General features: G+C 47.9%; 1 long non-coding RNA gene across 1 annotated transcript in view; it reads right to left on the minus strand.

The window, feature by feature from the left end:
- Positions 1–612: 612 nt before the first annotated feature.
- Positions 613–22,867, minus strand: part of LOC140481898 (uncharacterized) — a 28,800-nt gene continuing 6,545 nt past the window's right edge. Inside the window, exons 2-4 of the long non-coding RNA XR_011961632.1 lie at positions 21,407–21,563; positions 10,577–10,647; positions 613–1,421 (exon numbers count right to left, since the gene is read on the minus strand). This is a non-coding gene — a long non-coding RNA (uncharacterized lncRNA). The remainder of the gene's footprint in view (positions 1,422–10,576; positions 10,648–21,406; positions 21,564–22,867) is intronic.

Raw genomic sequence — 22,867 nt, forward strand, 5'->3', positions numbered from 1 at the left:
TTTCTTTGTTCTTTGTTCAAGAATGATGGGCTGAATGGCCACGCTCTACATGATAACAATTCTGAGAGTTGGTGATGTCTCACACCAGGAACCAGTAACTGGTTCCCTCCTTTACCAACTATTGGAACCAATTAACTCAAACCAGAATATAGTACCATTCAGACAGCATCACCTCACACTTCCCACATGATCTTCCAGCTGCCATGTCTTTTCCCATCCACGTAACCTGTTATATCCCTCTATAAACTCTCTGTGTCACCTTCACCATGTGCCTTCCATCCTGCTCTTTGGCAGGAAGAAGACAGGAGCAACATTGAGGAAATGTCTGGATAATGGCAGGGTGTCGTCAGCTCCAGACCAAGGGCCTGTCCATAGGGTGAGTGCAGTTTGGTGTTTGTTGGTCAGTAGAGACATGATGGGCTGAAGGGCCTGTTTCTGTGCTGGATGACTCCATATGAGCTGAATATTATTTAAATGGAGAAACAGATCAGAGGGAGTGTCCATCTATGAAGCACAATAAACTGGTATCCAAGATCAGCAGATAATAGGGAAGGCAAATGGAAGGGAGGTCTTTATTTCAAAGGGAATGGGCTCTAAAAGTGGGAGTTTTTTCCTGAAATAGTACAACAGCCCAGTCCAGTCCCAGCTCGATCACCGTGAACAGTTTGGGTTCTGATCGAGGAGAACAGACTGGTCTTGGAGGCAGACCAGAGGAGCTTCACTCTGCTGCTCCTGGGGTCGGACTGTCTGATGAGGGAAGCTTGATTAAGTTCGGCCTGTACACATCAGAGTTTAGAAGATGTCGAGGTGCTGGTGTTGGACTGGGGTGGACAGTCTTCATCTGACAGAGGACAACACTCCAAAAGCTTGTGATTACAAGGAAACCTGTTGGACTATAACCTGGTGTTGTGTAACTCCTGGCCAAGTTTAGAAGAATGAGAGGGGACCTTATTGAAGCATCGAAGATGGTGAAGGAACTTGTCAGGGTGGGTGCAGAGGCTGTTTCCCCCTGTGTAGGAGAGTTTAGGACCAGCATCAAGCTGAGGCCATGAAGACAGAGCTGGGGAGTCATTTGTTCAGAGGGGAGTGAATCTGTGGAATTCTTTATCACAGAGAGCTATCGAGGCTGGGTCATTGGTACAATCCAGGCAGAGATGGAGAGGTTTTTAATCAGGAAGGGAATTGGGGGTGATGGGGAAAAAGCAGGAAACTGGAGGTGAGGATGATCTGATCAGTCTTTCAGAAATTCTTTTGATGAACATGGGTGTGAGGCAGAAGCCATCAATTTCCCATCTGCAGCTTCTTCAATATTGTCCAGGGGGAAACAGTCGATGGAGTGGATTTGCATATCATTGTTCCTTAGCTTGTAGGGATTTGGAATAATCCACAAAGATATTGTCATCGTTTCGACAATATCTGAACTGTAGACAGAAGAAAAGTGTCCAATAAATGATTAAAAAACAAGAAATAATCATCAATTCGGTAAATTTAAAGAACGTATTCTGTGTTACAGCTTCATTCTGACTTTGACTACTTTAGGGCGGCACAGTGGCACAGTGGTTAGCACTGCTGCCTCACAGCACCAGGGACCTGGGTTCAATTCCTGACTCAGGCGACTGACTATGTGGAGTTTGCACATTCTCCCTGTGTCTGCGTGGGTTTCCTCCGGGTGCTCCGGTTTCCTCCCACAGTCCAAAGCTGTGCAGGTCAGGTGAATTGGCCATGCTAAATTGCCCGTAGTATTAGGCAAAGGGGTAGATGTAGGGGAATGGGTGGGTTGTGCTTTGGCGGGTCAGTGTGGACTTGTTGGGCCGAAGGGCCTGTTTCCACACTGTAAGTAATCTAATCTTTGATGTTTACAAAACCTAATCCAGGCGTGGAATTTGAAGGGTTTATGCCCAAAATGTTGATTCCGCTGCTCCTCGGATGCTGCCTGACTTGATGTGCTTTTACAGCACCACACTCTCGATACACACGCACGCACACACACACACACGCGCACACACACATGCACGTGCATACATACGCATGCATAAACACACACACTCACACACATACACACATATCCCACACCCCAACACCCACACCCAGACATACAATACACACACATCCCCACTCACACCCACACACAGAAACACACATCCACAGAAACACGCACCCACCCACCCATCTAAACACCCATCCATACAGGCACCCAAATGCACACACACATACACCCCACCACACACACATACATCCACATAAACACACCCGCACACACACAAACCCCACCCCAACACCCACATGCACCCACACGCACACACACACAAACCGACACAAACACATACCCACCCGCGCACACACACCCAACACACATCCACACATGAACACACACACCGACACACCACTCCCCCCACACCCATAATCACACACACACCCACACACACATGCACCCACACACCTCATCTACACGCGCACCCAAATGCACACATACCCACACATGTGCCCACACACCCATCCACACACACACACCCACAAGCACACATAAAAACACACATACGCCCACACCCCCACATGCACACATACACACACACACCCACATGCACCATCACACACAAATCCCCCACACACACCCATACACACTCCCACACAACTGCACACAGATGCCCCACAGATGCAGCAGCACACACCGCCATCCAGTCTCACATACACCCACACACACATCCACACAAACACACCCACACCCACCCACACACCCACACATACGCATGCACAGGCACACAGACACACACACCCCACCCAACACACACGGACCCACATGCACCCACACTCACATACACACAGACACACAGAAACACACCCCCATACCCCACATCCACACGCACCCACACATACACATGCATAGGCACACAGACACACACGCAAACACACATACACACACATGCACACACACATTCACTCACAAAAACACATACCCAGACCCCACACAACCACACATACACACACAAACACACACCCGAACACCCACACAAACCCACATGCACCCCCACACACATGCACCCCACACCCATACACATCCCACACCCGAACATGAACACACACCCACATGCACACATACACACCATCACACACACACATAGCCCAACCACGCCCACACACACATACATCCACACATACACACGCACAGGCACACAGCCACACATACACACAGACACACCCCATCCCTTCCACATGCACCCCCACACACACAAACACATACCCACACACACATCACACATGATCACCCACCTGACCTCCACACACAAACACACCCACACACCCCTCGCCACTTACACACCCACACACACATGCACGCACACACCCATCCACACATAGCTTCCCCACCCCCACCATACACACACCCACACACAAACACACACATACATCCACACAAACACACCCACACCTGCAGACATCACCCCCCCCAACACACACCCCACCTCCAACATCCATATGCACCCACATGCACACACACCCACATGCACCCACATCCACACACCCTCACACACACCCACACAAACACATACCCACCCGCACACAAACACCCACACACCTCCCCCACACACCTAACCACACGCACACCCACAACACACACATGCACCCACACACTCCATCCACACATGCACCCAAATGCACACATACCCACACACACATGCACCTATACACCCATCCACACACATGCACCCACACGCACGCACGTGTCCCATCACACACATGTAGCCCACCCACCTCCCCCCACACACACCCCACACACACCCACATAGACACAGACATACCCTCACACAAACACCCCCACACACTCACACACCCACATACACACTCACACATGACCACACACACAACCACACATACAAAAACACCCCCCCACTTGCAGTCACACATACCCACACAACCCCCCCACAAACACACCTATCCACCCCACACACACAGTCACACATACCCACACACACCCCACAATACCCCCCCACACACACATGCCCACACACACACACCTATACTGCCCACACACAGTCACACATACCCATACACACCCCACAATCCTTACAAACACATACACACACGCACACCTACATAAACATATCCCCCACACTCACACGCATACACATAGACACACACACACACACTCATGCCCACACCCAGATACACACACACCCACAACCAGATACACACACACAGACATACACACAAACCTACTCACACCCACACCCAAATATACACACATCCACACAAACACGCACACACCCACACCCACACTTACCCTCACCCATACGCACTCACACACACACAATTCTCCCTCACGCACCTACACACCCACACTTTACTCACATGTACACCCATACACACCCACAAATATATCCACACACACCCACACAACCACACACACATACACACACACACACACACACGTGCACACAGACCCACACACACACAGGCACACGTACATGCATACACACACACTGGCACACACCTCTCCCCCACACACCCACACATCCACATGTATACCCATACACACCCACAAATATACCCATACACACCCACAAATATACCCACACACCCACCCATCCCCCACACCCCTCACACACCCACATATTCACACACACCCACACACCCAACCAACTACCCACACACACTCTCACATACTTACACCCACACACACAACCACACATGCCCACAGACATGCACACCACCCACCCATACACACACACTCACCACACAAATCCCCCCCCACACACACCCACAGGCACACATATACACACACATCCACACGCACACATACACACATCCACATGCATGCACAAGCACCATTACACACACATAGCCCCTAACACACACTCCCACACAACTGCACACACATCACACAGATGCACCAACTCACACACTCACTCAGACTCACATACACCTACATATATATCCACCTCATACACACCCACATACACACTGACATACCCACACACAAACATCCCCCCACACATACCCACACATACACACTCACACCCACCCACACACACAACCACTCATAAACACTCACATATACCCACACACACACAACTACACACACCCCTACACCCCCCTCATGCACTCAAACATACTTACACACAGCGCCCACACATACACCCATACACCCCCCCCACACACTCACATATAGCCACACATAGCCCACAATCCACATGCGCACACACACACATGCCCAGACATACAGACAACACACCTACTCACACCCACACCTAGATATACACACAGACACAGACACACCCACACACACACTCACACCTCTCCCTCACACACCTACACACCCACACTTTACTCACATGTACACCCATACACATCCACAAATACACACACACACACACACACACACACACACATCCACCCCCCACACAGACACACAGGTACATGTAAATGCACACACACACAGGCACACAACTCTCCCTCACACACCTACACATCCACATGTAAGCCCATACACACTCACAAATATACCCACACACACACTCACACCCAATCATACCTGTCCCTCACACACCTACACACCCACACTTTACTCACATGTACACCCATACACACCCACAAATATACCCCCCCCCCCACACACACACACACACACATGCCCACCCACCCATCCACCCCACTCACATGCACAGGCACATGTACATGCACACACACACACACACACACAGAGGCACACAACTCTCCCTCACATACCTACACACCCATGCACACTCACAAATATACCCACACGCTCAAACACATAGGCACACAGACACACATATCCTCACACACACACCCACACATATACACACATCCTTACACACACAACCACAACCACATGCACTCAAACATGCCCACACACATCCACCCCTCACATGCACACAAACATTCCCACACACACACACAACCACATACACACCCTCACCCCCCACATGCGCTCAAACATACCCATACATCACCCCACACACACACTCACACATACTCACACACACACCCCACAATCCCCACACATACATACGCACACACACACCTACATGCACACAGCCAAACACATGCTCATTCATACCCACACACTCACTCACACCCACACCCACTCATGCCCCTCCCTCCCGCGCCCCCACCCCCCACCAGCCCCCCCCCCCCCCACACACACACACACACACACAGGCACACACCTTTCCCTCACACACCCACACATCCACATGCTATACGTGCTATCGTAAGGACAATGGCCCTGTTGGTAAGGGATGATATTCAGTCCCTTGCGCGGGGAGACCTAGAATCAGGGGATGTAGAGTCATTCTGGATAGATAGAGCTGAGAAATACTAAGGGTAGAAAGACCCTAATGGGAGTTATCTACAGGCCCCCAAACAGTAGTCTGGATGTAGTGTGTAAGTTGAATCAGGAGCTGAAATTGGCCTGTCGCAAAGATATTACTACAGTTGTTATGGGGAATTTCAACATGCAGGTAGACTGGGAGAATCAGGATGGTACTGGACCCCAAGAAAAGGGAGTTTGTGGAGTACCTCTGAGATGGATTCTCAGAACAGCTGGTGCTGGGGCCTACCAGGGAGAAAGCAATTCTGGATCTGGTATTGTGCAACAAACCGGATTTGATCAGGGACCTCGAAATAAAGGAGCCATGAGGAGGTAGTGACCACAATACAATAAGCTTTAATCTGTAGTTTGAAAGGGAGAGGATAGAATTGGAAGTGACAATATTTCAGTTGAATAAGGGGAACTATGGGGCTATGAGGAGGAGCTGGTCAAAGTTCAATGGTGCAATACCCTAGCAGGGATGGCAGTGGAACAACAATGGCAGGTATTTCTGGATATAATGCAGAAGATGCAGGATCAGTTCATTCCAAAAAGGAAGGGGAGGCAGGGGTGGCCGTGGCTGATGAGGGAAGTTAAGGACCATATAAAGACAAAAGAGAAAAAGTATAACATAGCAAAGATGAGTGAGAAATCAGAGGACTGGGAAGCTTTTAAAGAAAAACAGAGGATTACTAAGAAGGAAATACGCAGAGAAAAAATGAGGTACGAAAGTAAACTGGCCAAAAATATAAAGGAGGATAGTAAAGGCGTTTTTAGGTATGTAAAAGGAAAAAAAATGGTTAAGACTAAAATTGGGCCCTTGAAGACAGAAACAGAGGAATATATTTTGGGGAACGAAGAAATGGCAGAAGAGTTGAATTGGTACTTTAAATTTGTCTTCACTGGGGAAGACACGAGCAACCTCTCAGATGTAATAGTGGCTGAAGGACCTGAACTGAAGGGAATTTATATTAGGCAGGAATTGGTGTTGGAGAGACTGTTCGGTCTGAAGGTTGATAAATCCCCAGGGCCTGATGGTCTACATCCCAGGCTACTGAAGGACGTGGCTCAAGAGATCATGGATGCATTGTGATCATTTTCCAATGTTCTATAGATTCAGGATCAGTTCCTATGGATTGAAGGATGGCTAATGTTGTCCCAAAATTTAAGAAAGGAGGGAGAGAGAAAACAGAGAATTATAGACTAGTTAGTCTGATCTCAGTGGTGGGAAAAATGCTGGAGTCAATTATAAAGGATGAAATTACAACACATCTGGAGAGCAGTAACAGGATAGGTCAGAGTCAGCATGGATTTATGAAGGGGAAATCATACTTGACTAATCTTCTGGAATTTTTTGAGGATGTAACTCTGAAGATGGACAAGGGAGATCCAGTAGATGTAGTGTACCTGGACTTTCAGAAAGCCTTTGATAAAGTCCCACATAGGTTAGTGAGCACAATTAGGGTGCATGGTATTGGGGGCAAAATACTGTCTTGGATTGAAAATTGGTTGACTGACAGGAAACAAAGAGTAGTGATAAACGGCTCCCTTTCAGAATGGCAGGTGGTGACCAGTGGGGTACCGCAGGGATCAGTGCTGGGACCGCAGCATCTTACAATATATATTAATGATATAGATAATGGTATTAAAAGTAATATTAGCAAATTTGCTGATGACACAAAGCTGGGTGGCAGGGTGAAATGTGAGGAGGATGTTAGGAGATTACAGGGTGACCTGGACAGGTTAGGTGAGTGGGCAGATGCATGGCAGATGCAGTTTATTGGGGGTGGCATGGTGGCTCCGTGGTTAGCACTACTGCCTCACAGCACCAGGGTCCCAGGTTCGATTCCAGCCTTGGGTGACTGTCTGTGTGGAGTTTGCACATCCTCCCCGTGTCTGCGTGGGTTTCCTCCGGGTGCTCCGGTTTCTTCCCACAATCCAAAAATGTGCAGGTTAGGTGAATTGGGCATGCTAAATTGCCTGTAGTGTTAGGTGCTTTAGTCAGAGGGAAATGGGTCTGGGTGGATTACTCTTCAGAGGGTCGGTGTGGACTAGTTGGGTCGAAGGGCCTGTTTCCACACTGTAGGGAATCTAATCTAATCTAACTAGCCATTTGGATACAGAACTGGCTCAAAGGTAGAAGACAGAGGGTAGTGGTGGAGGGTTGTTTTTCAGACTGGAGGCCTGTGACCAGTGGAGTGCCACAAGGATTGATGTTGGGTCTTGACCAGATGGACAAATGGGCTGAAAAGTGGCAGATGGAGTTTAATTCAGATAAATGCGAGGTGATGCATTTTTGGAAAGCAAATCTTAGCAGGACTTATACACTTAATGGTAAGGTCCTAGGGAGTTTTGCTGAACAAAGAGACTTTGGAGTGCAGGTTCATAGCTCCTTGAAAGTGGAGTCGCAGGTAGATAGGATAGTGAAGAAGGTGTTTGGTATGCTTTCCTTTATTGGTCAGAGTATTGAGTACAGAAGTTGGGAGGTCATGTTCTGGCTGTACAGGACATTGGTTAGGCCACTGTTGGAATATTGCATACAATTCTGGTCTCCTTCCTATTGGAAAGATGTTGTGAAACTTGATAGGGTTCAGAAAAGATTTACAAGGATATTGCCAGGGTTGGAGGATCTGAGCTACAGGGAGAGGCTGAACAGGCTGGGGCTGTTTTTCCTGGAGCATCGGGGGCTGAGGGGTGACCTTATAGAGGTTTACAAAATTATGAGGGGAATGGATAGGATAAATAGGCAAAGTCTTTTCCCTAGGGCCGGGGAGTCCAGAACTAGAGGGCATAGGTTTAGGGTGAGAGGGGGAAAGGTATAAAAGAGACCTAAGGGGAAACATTTTCACACAGAGGGTGCTATGGCTATGGAATGAGCTGGTGGAGGCTGGTACAATTACAACATTTAAGAGGCATTTGGATGGGTATATGAATAGTAAGGGTTTGGAGGGATATTACCGGGTGCTGGCAAGGGGGACTAGATCGGGTTGGGATATCTGGTAAGCATGGATGGGTTGGACCAAAGGGTCTGTTTCCGTGCTGTACATCTCTACGACTGTATGACTCTACGACACACACACCTCTCCCTTACACACCAACACATCCACACTTTACTCACATACACACCCACAAATATATCCACATACAACCACACAAATACACACCAATACACACACATATACTCAAACACACACACACAAACTCTCACACAAACCCATACATATGCACACCCACATACACACACACAAACATACATACAGACATACACACATCTGCACACAAACATAGACATACACACACACATACACGCACACACACGTACACACACACCTCCCCCACACCCACAAATACATACATGTATACACACATGCTCATATCCATACACACCCACACACCCACACACATATCCAACCACACACACCCCCACACACTCACCACACACATCCCCACACACACACACACCCAGACATACACCCACAAAAACACATACACACACATATAACCGCACCAATACAGACCCATACACACACATATACTCACACACACACAAACTCCCACACAAACCCATACATATGTGCACACCAACATACACATACACACAAATACAGACATACACACACATTCGCAAATCTGCACACACCCTCGCACCCCCCCACACATACACCCACACCCACACACCGCACCTCTACACACCCCCACCCCCACCCCCGCCCCCACACACAGCCCGAACACAGCCCGACCTGTTCTGTCCCCTCAGCGTCCCACACCATGAAGCCTGTCTCCATGTCCATTGCCTGCTCAGTCTGTCGGGACATCTCACTGTCTTTCTGCCCGATTCACCGAGAGTGAAACCCCTCCCCCCCCCTCCCACATTCTCCCCACCATATCCCTCAGCACCCCCCCTTCCTTATGACAGGGGAACACAGCCTATCCCAGGCTCCAGACAGCCTGGAGAGTTGGGGGTATGCCTGACATCTGTGCCCTCTCCCCCCCCACATCGTGGAGGGAGAGATTGCCAACCCTTGCAGTAGAAGGTCAGGTCTGATCCTGTGGGAATACTGACATCCCCATACTCCATCAGACAAGGAAACTGGTCCTCTAAGACACTGCCACTCTCCTGTGCTGGTTCTCTCAGGGTACACTGAATCTTTGTGCTCTAATACTAATATTTCATCACTGAGCCGGTGAACACTGCCAACACACTACTATTTGAGAGAGTGACAGTGTCTGAAATGGTTCCTTACTCCTTACTTGTTCAGACTGTTAAACGGTGCTCATCAGGAGCTTGGTTGTTCAATCCAGCGGAGGCATCTTTTTCAACTCTGAATGAAGAAGAAGAAACTGGTGAAAGTTTGTCCCAGTTGGTATGGTCCAGCTCTCTGATGTGTCTGACCTGTGGGGACGGGGTTAGAGAGGTCACTGTGAGCATCAGGCTTCACTGGGGAGGATGAGCAGCAGGAAGCTGCAGCAAGGAAAGCTCTTTCCCTTTCCTTGAATCCAGGAGTTACTGCACAGGAGGCAATGGGAGTTCATGGAGTGATGTGCTCCGGCTGCTCGGGGAGAAACCAAAAGTCCCTGAGAGGTGTGTCACCTGGAAGAGAGTCTGTCTGCAGTTCCTCTCAGACAACATGGAGCTGCAGGTACACTGACTTAGGCACATACAGGCACTTCATTAGGGAACTGGAACTGGAGCTGGACGAACTGAGGATTATTCGAGAGGCTGAGAGGGTGATTGATAGAAGCTACAGGGACATAGTTACGCCGGAGAACAGAGGTAGCTGGGTAACAATTCGAGGTGGGAAGGGGAAGAAGCAGGCAGTGCAGGGTTCCCCTGTGGTCGTTCCCCTAAAAAGTAAGTACACAGCTTTGGAAACTGTTGGGGGGGACAGCCTTGCAGGTGTAAGCTGCAGTGAAGGGGTCTGCGGCTCTGAGACTCAGAAGGGAAAGGGGGAGAAGAGGAGAGCGCTAGTTATAGGGGACTCTCTAGTTAGAGGGACGGACAGGCGGTTCTGTGGACATGGGCGAGACTCTCGGCTGGTTTGTTGTCTCCCGGGTGCTAGGGTCCGAGATGCTCGGACCGTGTCTTCAGAATCCTTAAGGGGGAGGGTGTGCAGCCAGAAGTCGTGGTACACATTGGCACCAACGACATAGCTAGGAAGAGGGGTGGGGAGGTCATTCAAGAGCTCAAGGAGTTAGGCTGGAAGCTAAAAGCTAGGACAGACAGAGTCATCATCTCTGGGTTGTTGCCGGTGCCACGTGACAGTGAGGCAAGGAATAGGGAGAGAGTGCAGTTGAACACATGGCTGCAAGGATGGTGTAGGAGGGAGGGCTTCAGATATTTGGACAATTGGACTGCATTCTGGGGAAGGTGGGACCTGTACAAACAGGACGGGTTGCACCTGAACCAGAAGGGCACCAATATCCTGGGGGGTAGGTTTGCTAGCACTCTTCGGGGGGGTTTAAACTAATTTGGCAGGGGGATGGGATCCGGACTTGTAGTCCAGCAAGTAAGCTAGCTGTGTGTCAGGATGCCCAAGACTGTTGGGAGGCTGTGGAGAAGGTAGCACTGACAGGGACTACTTGCGGACACGGAGATGGGCTCAAGTGCGTATACTTCAACGCAAGGAGTATCAGAAATAAGGTGGGTGAACTTAAGGCGTGGATCGGTACCTGGGACTTCCATGTTGTGGCCATCACGGAAACATGGATAGATGAGGGACAGGAATGGCTGTTGGAGGTTCCTGGTTACAGATCTTTCAGTAAGATTAGGGAGGGTGGTAAAAAAGGAGGGGGGGGGGGGGTGGCATTGCTAATTAGAAATGGTATAATGGCTGCAGAAAGGCAGTTCGAGGGGGATCTGCCTCTGGAGGTAGTATGGGCTGAAGTCAGAAATAGGAAAGGTGCAGTCACCTTGTTGGGTGTTTATTATAGGCCCCCCAATAGCAACAGAGATGTGGAGAAACAGATTGGGAAACAGATTTTGGAAAGGTGCAGAAGTCACAGGGTCGTAGTCATGGGCGACTTCAACTTCCCAAATATTGATTGGAAGCTCTTTAGATCAAGTAGATTGGATGGGGCGGTGTTTGTGCAGTGTGTCCAGGAAGCTTTTCTAACGCAATATGTAGATTGTCCAACCAGAGGGGAGGACATATTGGATTTGGTACTTGGTAATGAACCGGGACAAGTGGTGGGCTTGTTAGTGGGTGAACATTTTGGTGATGGTGACCACAATTCTGTGACTTTCACCTTGGTTATGGAGAGAGATAGGTGCACACAACAAGGTAGATTTTATAATTGGGGGAAGGGAAATTACGATGCTGTAAGAAAGGATTTGAGGAGCATACGTTGGGAGCATAGGCTGTCAGGGAAGGATGTGGTGGAAATGTGGAACTTTTTCAAAGAGCAGATACGACGTGTCCTTGATATGTATGTACCTATCAGGCAGGAAAGAAATGGTCGTGTGAGGGAGCCTTGGTTGACGAGGGAGGTTGAATGTCTAGTAAAGAGGAAGAAGGGGGCTTACATAAGGTTGAGGAAACAGGGTTCAGACAGAGCAGTGGAGGGATACAGGATAGCCAGAAGGGACCTGAAGAAAGGGATTAGGAGAGCTAAGAGAGGGCATGAAAAATCCTTGGCGGATAGGATCAAGGATAACCCCAAGGCATTTTGTGCGTATGTGAGAAACCTGAGAATGACGAGAACGAGGGTAGGTCCGATCAAGGACAGTAGTGGGAGACTGTGAACTGAGTCGGAAGAGATAGGAGAGGTCTTGAACAAGTACTTCTCTTCAGTATTTACGAACGAGAGGGACCGTATTGTTGAAGAGGAGAGTGTGAAATGGACTGTTAAGCTAGAAGAGATACCTGTTAGGAAGGAAGATGTGTTGGACATTTTGAACAACTTGAGGATAGACAAGTCCCCCGGGCCTGACGGGATATATCCTAGGATTATGTGGGAAGCAAGAGAGGAAATTGCAGTACCGTTGGCAATGACCTTCTCGTCTTCACTGGCAATGGGGTTGGTACCAGGGGACTGGAGAGTAGCGAATGTTGTGCCCCTGTTCAAAAAAGGGAATAGGGATAACCCCGGGAATTACAGGCCAGTTAGTCTAACTTCTGTGGGAGGCAAAGTAATGGAAAGGGTACTGAGGGATAAGATTTATGAGTATCTGGAAAGACACTGCTTGATTAGGGACAGCCAGCACGGATTTGTGAAGGGTCGGTCTTGCCTTACAAGTCTCATTGAATTCTTCGAGGAGGTGACCAAGCATGTGGATGAGGGTAGAGCAGTGGATGTAGTGTACATGGATTTTAGTAAGGCATTTGATAAGGTTCCCCATGGTAGGCTTATGCGGAAAGTCAGGAGGCATGGGATAGAGGGAAATTTGGCCAATTGGATAGAAAAGTGGCTAACCGGTCGAAGTCAGAGAGTGGTGGTAGATGGTAAATATTCAGCCTGGAGCCCGGTTACAAGTGGAGTTCCGCAGGGATCAGTTCTGGGTCCTCTGCTGTTTGTAATTTTTATTAATGACTTAGATGAGGGAGTCGAAGGGTGGGTCAGTAAATTTGCAGATGATACGAAGATAGGTGGAGTTGTGGACAGTGAGGAGGGCATTTGTTGTTTGCAAAGGGACTTAGATATGTTGCAGAGCTGGGCTGAGGAGTGGCAGATGGAGTTCAACCCTGCCAAGTGTGAGGTTGTCCATTTTGGAAGAACAAATAAGAATGCGGAATACAGGGTTAATGGTAGGGTTCTTAGTCAGGTGGAGGAACAGAGGGATCTTGGGGTCTATGTACATAGATCTTTGAAAGTTGCCACTCAGGTGGATAGAGTTTGTAAGAAGGCCTATGGAGTATTATCGTTCATTAGCAGATGGATTGAATTCAAGAGTCGTGAAGTGATGTTGCAGCTGTACAGGACTTTGGTTAGGCCACAGTTGGAGTACTGTGTGCAGTTCTGGTCGCCTCACTTTAGGAAAGATGTGGAAGCTTTGGAGAGGGTGCAGAGGAGATTTACCAGGATGTTGCCTGGAATGGAGAATAGGTCGTATGTGAATAGGTTGAGAGTTCTCGGCCTTTTCTCGTTGGAACGGCGAAGGATGAGGGGTGACTTGATAGAGGTTTATAAGATGATCAGAGGAATAGATAGAGTCGACAGTCAGAAACTTTTTCCCCGGGTACAACAGAGTGTTACAAGGGTACATAAATCTAAGGTGAAGGGTGGAAGGTATAGGGGAGATGTCAGGGGTGGATTCTTTACCCAGAGAGTGGTGGGGGCATGGAATGCGCTGCCCGTGGGAGTGGTAGAGTCAGAATCATTGGCGACCTTTAAGCAGCATTTGGATGGGTATATGGATGGGTGCTTAATCTAGGTTAGAAGTTCGGCACAACATCGTGGGCCGAAGGGCCTGTTCTGTGCTGTATTGTTCTATGTTCTATGTTCTATGTTCTATGTTCATTTCATCAGAGGCAGTTGGAGTGGGAGAAGTAACAGCAAGGACCTGATGGGAAGGCAAATGTTAAATATATAAAAGCTTACCTCGTGAATAGGCAGAGAGCATACTGAGCAGGAGCAGACACGGGACTGCTGAGTAAGTGAAGTAATATATTTGGGTGGTTGCTTTACCCGAAACACTACTTAGGTAGTGACTCACCCCTATCCACCTCCTAGAACTGAAACTGAAGGTTCCATGCACCGGATTGGAAAGGTAACTAGTTTGTTTTATTCTTTATTTTTCTACTGTCCCTTTGGGAATTTCGAACAGTGGGAATGGAGGTTTGGGCAGTTGAATGTTCCTCCTGCAGAATGTGGGAGGTAAGGGTCACCACTAGTGTCCCTGCTGGCTACATCTGTGGGAAATGAACCCAACTCCAGCTCCTCAAAAACCACGTTAGGGAACTGGAGCTGGAGCTGGATGAACTTCAGATCATTCGGGAGGTGGAGGGGGTTATTGAGAGGAGTTACAGGGAGGTAGTCACTCCTCAGGTACAAGAAAAAGGCAGATGGGTTACAGTCAGGGGACAGAAAGGGAACCAGCAGGCAGTGCAGGGATCCCCTGTGGCCGTTCCCCTCAATAACATGTATACTGTTTTGGATACAGTTGGGGGGGACTTACCAGGGGTAAGCAATGGGGTACAGGTCTCTGGGGAAGGGGGGAGAGGAGCAGAGTGTTAGTCATTGGGGACTCCATAGTTAGGGGGACAGATAGGAGGTTCTGTGGGAATGAGAGAGACTCACGGTTAGTGTGTTGCCTCCCAGATACCAGGGCTTGGGATGTCTTGGATCATGTTTTCGGGATCCTTGAGGGGGAGGGGGAGGGGGATTAGCCCCAAGGCATGGTCCACATAGGCACCAACAACGTAGGTAGGAAAAGGGATGGGGATATAAGGCAGAACTTCAGGGAGCTAGGGTGGAAGCTTAGAGTTAGAACAAACAGAGTTGTTATCTTGGGTTTGTTGCCTCTGCCACATGCTAACAAGGTGAGAAATAGGGAGAGAGAGGAGTTGAACATGTAGCTATAGGGATGGTGCAGGAGGGTGGGTTTTGGATACTTGGATAATTGAGGCTCTTTCTGGGGTAGGTGGGACCTCTACAAACAGGACGGTCTTTACCTGAACCAATGTCCTGGGGGGTCGGGGGGGGGGGGAGTTGCTAATGCTTGATGTAAGTTTGCTCACTGAGCTGGAAGATTTAGGTTTCCTTTGTTTGGTGGTGTCATTTCCTGTGGTTATGTTATTTCCTGTGGTGATTTCATTTGCTGTTCTTTTTCTCAGGGGGCGTTAAATGGGATCCAAGCCAATGTGGAACTCGATCAACAAATATATTGACTTGGATCCTATTTACCACCCGCTGAGAAAAAGAACAGGAAATGACATCACCACCAGAAATGACATCACCAACCGAAGGAAACCCAAGCACAGAAATAAAAAGTGGGCCATACCACCAGTGCTTAACTGGAGGCTACTGATGATGTTGCCTATTATGGTGATGAACCGTCTGAAAACAAACCTTCCAGCTCAGAACTGAGTACAGGAGTTGGGAGGTCATGTTGCAGCTGTACAGGACATTGGTTAGGCCACTGTTGGAATATTGCGTGTAACTCTGGTCTCCTTCCTATCAGAAAGTTGTTGTCAAACTTTAAAGGGTTCAGAAAAGATTTACAAGGATGTTACCAGGGTTGGAGGATCTGAGCTATAGGGAGAGGCTGAACAGGCTGGGGCTGTTATCCCTGGAGCGTCGGAGGCTGAGGGGTGACCTTATAGAGGTTTACAAAGTTATGAGGGGCATGGATAGGATAAATAGACAAGGTCTTTTCCCTGGGATGGGTGAGTTCAGAACTAGAGGGCATAGGTTTAGGGTGAGAGGGGAAAGATCTAAAAGACACCTAAGGGGCAACTTTTTCACACAGAGGGTGGTATGTGTATGGAATGAGCTGCCAGAGGAAGTGATGGGGTCTGGTACAATTGCAACATTAAAGAGGAATTTGGATGGGTATATGAATAGGAAGGGTTTAGAGGGATATGGGCCGGGTGCTGGCAGGTGGGACTAGATTGGGTTGGGATATCTGGTTGGCATGGAACGGGTTGGACCGAAGGGTCTGTTTCCAGGCTGTACATCTCTATGACTCTAGTGATTTAATGTTTGGATCAGAAGTTGTCTGGCTGAAAGAAGACAGAGGGTGGTGGTTGATGGGTAATATTCATCCTGGAGTTCAATTACTCGTGGTGTATCACAAGGATCTGTTTTGGGTCCACTGCTGTTTGCCATTTATTTAAATGACCTGGATGAGGGCATAGAAGGATGAGTTGTGGATAGTGCTGAAGATGTTGCAGGTCACAGAGGGACATACAAAAGCTGCAGAGCTGGGCTCAGGTGTGGCAAATGGAGTTTAATGTGGAAAAGTGTGAGGTGATTCACTTTGGAAGGAGCAACTGGAATACAGAGTACTGGGCTTAATGGTAAGATTCTTGGTAGTGTCGATGAGCAGAGAGATCTTAATGTCCATGTCCATAGATCCCTGAAAATTGCCACCCTGGTTGATAGGGTTGTTAGGAAGGCATACGGTGTTGTTAGCTTTTATTGGTAGAGAGATTGAGTTTCGGAGCCACAAGGTCATACTGCAGCTATACAAAGCTCCGGTGCGGCCGCATTTAGAGTATTGTGTACAGTTCTGGTCACCGCATTTTCGGAAGGATGTGGAAGCTTTAGAAAGGGTTCAGAAGAGGTTTACTCGGATGTTGCCTGGCATGGAGGGAAGGTCTTATGAGGAAAGGCTGAGGGAGTTAAGGCTGTTTTCGTTCGAGAGAGGAATGTTGAGAGGTGACTTAATTGAGTCAGATAGGTGGATAGTGAGAGCCATTTTCTTCAGATGGTGATGGCTCGCACGAGGGGACAGAGCATTAAATTGAGGGATGATCGAAATAGGACAGACGTCAGAGTTAGTTTCTTTCCTCAGGGGTGTGGAATGCCCTGCCTGCAATAGTTATAGACTTTCCAACTTTAAGGACATTCAAATGGTCATTGGATAAACATATGGATAATTCTGGAATAGTGAAGGATAGACAGGCTTCAGATTGGTTTTCCAGTTTGGTGCAACATCGAGGGCTGAAGGGCCTGTACTGCGCTGTAACATTCTATGTTCTCTGTTCTATGTTCTATATCTATATTCTATGTACTGTGTCTCGGTTCTATGTTCTATGTTCTATGTTCTATGTTTATGTTCTATGTCTATGTTCTGTGTTCTGTGTTGTGTGTTCAGTGTTCTAAGTTCTACAGGAGGCTGAACATCATATAGATCAGAGTTTCAGGAAAGTGGTTACCCCAAAGGTTCAGTCAGATCGATGGGTGACCACCAGGAGGGGCAGGCAGTGAGAGCAGGAGGCTCCTGGGGATACTCCCATCTCCAACAGTTAGATCATTTTGCAGGCAGTTTGGGGCAAAGAGCTCTGAGGGGAAAGCAGCAGCAGCCAGATCAGTGGCACCATGACTGGCACTGCTGGGCAGGAGGGAGGTTGGCAGTGTGGGTGAGTGGTACTAATAGGGGCCTCCATAGTCAGGGGAACAGATAGGTGTTTCTGTGGCTGTGAGTGAGGCTCCAGGGTGGGGTGTTACTGCCCTGGTGCCAGGGTCAAAGAGGTCTCTGAGTGGACACAGGATATTCTGAAAGGGAAGGGTGAACAGCCAGAGGTTATGCTCCATATTGGTGCCAACAACATGGGCAGGAAGAGAGATGAGGCTCTGCAAAGGGAGCTCAGGGAGTGAGGTTGAAAAACATCACCTCTAGGTTTGTAATCTCAGGATTACTCTGTGTGTCATGTGCCAGTGAGGCTAAGAACAGGGAGGTAGGACAGTTAGATACATGGCTAAAGAGCTGGTATAGGAGACAGGCCATCATCAATGTGGATCATTGGGATGTTTCCTTGGGCAGGAGGAAACTGTACAAGAAGGATAGGTTCCACCTAAACAGGAGGGGCACCGATATCCTGGCAGGGTGGGTACTCAGTGTATGGAAAATAAAGAATATGAAAGCATGGGAAGGGTTAAAGCATGAAGACTACTGGCAATCTGTGTTCTGTGGAAGGCAGGATGGGATAACCACAGTGGAACATTCTTACACCAATTAGCAGAGTAAGGTTAAGACTGAAAGATCACTATGGCAAGATGAGATAACGCAAGTAATAAAGCAAGTTTCTCTGTTAAGTGTTATTCTGACAGGATTGGGATCATAAATATTTGGGACATGACATTAAAATATCTAATTAATAGTTAGGAGAGTCAGCTTGAGACAGGAGACTATTGTAATAGATGGAATAGCTAAATATCTATCATGACAGGTTAGTCTGCAATGGAAGAACATTGTAGCAGAGTTAGCGATAAATATCTAACCGTGACATTAGAATAACATTAAGTAGAATGTACAACTAAAGAGATCATGGGAACTAACATCACTGGTTTATTGTGTAGATAGAGTGAAGTACTATGATTAATATAATTGGACATGCTGATAAGCTAACAGAAACATGATAAAAAAAATAAAAATCCACGGACTCTGAGGTTCGTGGGCATTCAAGAATCTGCTTTCTCAGTGTCACGGTTTTTGTTTGCAAATAAAAGACCTACTTCTTGAGGAACTCTCTGCGTCTCCTGGTGATTCTCTATATTTTCTCTACAACAAGTGCCACTTGGGAAGTGTGGTGTTGGGGGCTGGGGAAAAGGGGAACCTGACCAGAAGCTCAGCCCGTGGAGTGATTGAGGAGACAGTGCTGGTTAGCTCAAGTCAGTCTAATGGGAGGAACAGGCAGGGCCAGATTAATGAACACAGTAGGACTGACGGTCGGAGGTGGATTTATTTTAACAGGTTAAGCAGAGAAAAAAAGAGCCTGGATGAGTACATGGGATGACAATGTTGTAGCCACGACAGAATCTTGGCAGCTCAGTGTTTCGGGGTTCAGATGTTTCAGGTGAGATACAGAGGGGTCTAAAAGGGGTGGGGAGTTACATTACTGATTAAGACGAATGTCACAGCCATATTAAGAGAGGACGGGGCGAATCAGGGAAAACAAAGGTGCAGTCACTATGATGGGGTGATGCTATAGCCCTCCCAATAACCAATGGGAGAGAGAGCAACAGATATATAAACACATCATGGGAAGATGTTAAAAGAACAGGGTTGTAGTAGGGAGTGATTTTAATTACAGAGAAAAAGAACAGGACAGCAGTGAACAGGCCCTTCAGCCTTTCAAGCCTGTACTGACACATGCCGCCTCCCTGAATAAAATCCCCTTTTCGCCCCTCCATGGTCTGTCGGTCTCCATTCACTGCCTGCTCATGTTTCTGTCAAGATATCTTTGAAATGTTGCCATTGTACCTGCCTCCAGCACCTCCACTGGCAGCCTGTCACAGGCACTTCACAGACTGAAAGATTTGTGGTAATGCAGAAAGAGGCCACTCAACCCATTAAACAGAATAGTGGGCAAGGGATCTTTTTTACACCAGAGGAAGGTTTGTTGTGGAGTTCCTTGGGGTTGAGTTGCCTTGGCACCTTATTAATAATCTGGGTAATGTCAATGTTTGCAGATGAGAAAGATGAGGAACATGGAACATAGAACAATACAGCGCAAAACAGGCCCTTCGGCCCTTGATGTTGCACCGACCTGTGAACTATTCTCAGCTTGTTTCCCCACGCTATCCCATCATCATCCATGTGCTTATCCAAGGATTGTTTAAATCTCCCTAATGTGGCTGAGTTAACTACATTGGCAGGTAGGGCATTCCACACCCTTACCACTCTCTGAGTAAAGAACCGACCTCTGACATCTGTCTTAAATCTATCACCCCTCAATTTATAGTTATGCCCCCTTGTACAAGCTGATGTCATCATCCTAGGAAAAAGACTCTCACTGTCTATCCTATCTAATCCTCTGATCATCTTGTATGTCTCTATTAAATCCCCTCTTAGCCTTCTTCTCTCCAATGAGAACAGACCCAAGTCTCTCAGCCTTTCCTCATAAGACCTTCCCTCCAGACCAGGAAACATCCTGGTAAATCTCCTCTGCACCTTTTCCAATGCTTCCACATCCTTCCTGTAATGGGGCGACCAGAACTGAACACAATATTCCAAGTGCGGCCGCACCAGCGTTTTGTATAGTTGCAGCATGATATTGCGGTTCCGGAACTCAATCCAGAAGTGAGGTGATGCATTTTGGTTGGAAGAACATTCACAGACAATGTGGGCGGCATGGTGGCACAGTGGTTAGCACTGTTGCCTCACAGCGCCAGAGACCCGGGTTCAATTCCCACCTCAGGCGACTCTCTGTGTGGAGTTTGCACATTCTCCCTGTGTCTGTGTGGGTTTCCTCCCACAATCCAAAAATGTGCAGGTGAGGTGAGTTGACCATGCTAAATATGGTGGGGGTAGTTACAACTGAGGCATTCCGAAGGGGACTGGATGAAGATGTGGACAGGGATATGGGGATAAAGGCAGTTGGTAATGACTCCTGTTGAAAGAGCTGGTCTGGGTACGATAGTCTCCTTTGGCACTGTAAGAATTGGATGCTGCTGTGAATAGCTGATGGGTGTTACCTTGTGCAGGTTAACTGAGCAGCAGCTGATAGTCCAGGTGGTTTCCTGCAGACAATCCCCTTTCGCAGAAGCAGCTTCGAGAGTGAATATGTCATGACGGCTAATGTTAAAATTGGCACCACGATTCCTGTCCACGCACTGTTTGAATCAGGCTCTTCTGTGGGATTGAGAAGAACAAGGTCAGAGGAAGGTTGGATAGCCCCAGGCACCAGCTCAGTTTGTAACTGAGGTGCTGAGGGTAGACACAGCTCCTGCTGAGGACACAGCAGTAAATTACTCATCCCCTTCCAATGTATTCCCCTCAGTATGGACACAATGCATCGCTGCTGCTTTCATAGACTGCAGTTCAGGAGATCACTCCCTGCTCCAACAGTGACATCTCAGTCTTGGCCAGGACTCCATCCATCTTGCACACCCAGCTTATACCCTGATTACACCTTGTCCAACTATAAAACCATTCGACACAGGAGCAGAAACTCGCCCATTCAGCCCATCGAGTCTTCTCCATCATTTGATCATGGCCGATAGATTTCTCAACTCCATTTTCCCCCTTTCTCCCGGTAACCTTTGATCCCCATGGCAATCAAGAGCCTATCAATCTCTGTTTTAACTATCCTCAATGACCTGGCCTTCCCAGCCTTCTGTGGTAGTGAATTCCATCGATTCCCCACTCTCTGGCTGAAGAAGTTTCTCCTTATCTCTGTTCTAAAGGATCTTCACTTTCCTCTCAGGCTGTGCCCTCGGGTCCGAGTCTCTCCGACCAATAGAAACATCTTCCCAACACCCACTCTGTCCAGGCCATTCAGTATTCTGTACGTTTCAATTAAATCCAATTAAAAACAAAGCATTTAAGCCTCAAATTGAAGATTAGTTCCCTTTCAGAAACAGCTTCCCAGAGCAAACTCGATTATTCACACCCCATCAATCACAAATTGCTAACTGTAGTGTAGCTGTATGACTTTACACTTTATAACAGAATTAATATTAGAAATCTTAGCACAAGACGATGAGAAGTATTAGCGGACTAACTGGATTTGACAAAGGCAGCACTTTGAAAACAATGAGGAACAGAATTTGAGCTGTTTTTAGAGATTAGCCAACCTGAGGCAGATCCGAAGGAGCCTAGCTAAGTAACTTTGGAATGCAAATGAATAGGATGCACAGAAAGATCCCAAGGCCCAGCGATGACAGTGTCTGCTAAACACCATGACAATAGGGGAACATAGGGCTGTCCAAAGGGATGCTCATCATTGATGAGGTGTTCCCTGGGATTGGGTAACCAAAGTAAGAGGGAGAAACATTGTGATTATTAACAGCAAGTGGATAAAAATATTGTTTTTTATTGTAGAATTGTTGGGGGGGACCAGGCCAGACCACCCATTCACCCCACTCCCCACCCCCCCACCCCAAAATATTTGAACCCAAACTTTATCTTATTTTAATGACAGATGTGAAGTAGAT

The sequence above is a fragment of the Chiloscyllium punctatum genome, chromosome 1 (genome assembly GCF_047496795.1).
Source record: "Chiloscyllium punctatum isolate Juve2018m chromosome 1, sChiPun1.3, whole genome shotgun sequence".
In the NCBI taxonomy this organism is placed as follows: Eukaryota; Metazoa; Chordata; class Chondrichthyes; order Orectolobiformes; family Hemiscylliidae; genus Chiloscyllium; species Chiloscyllium punctatum.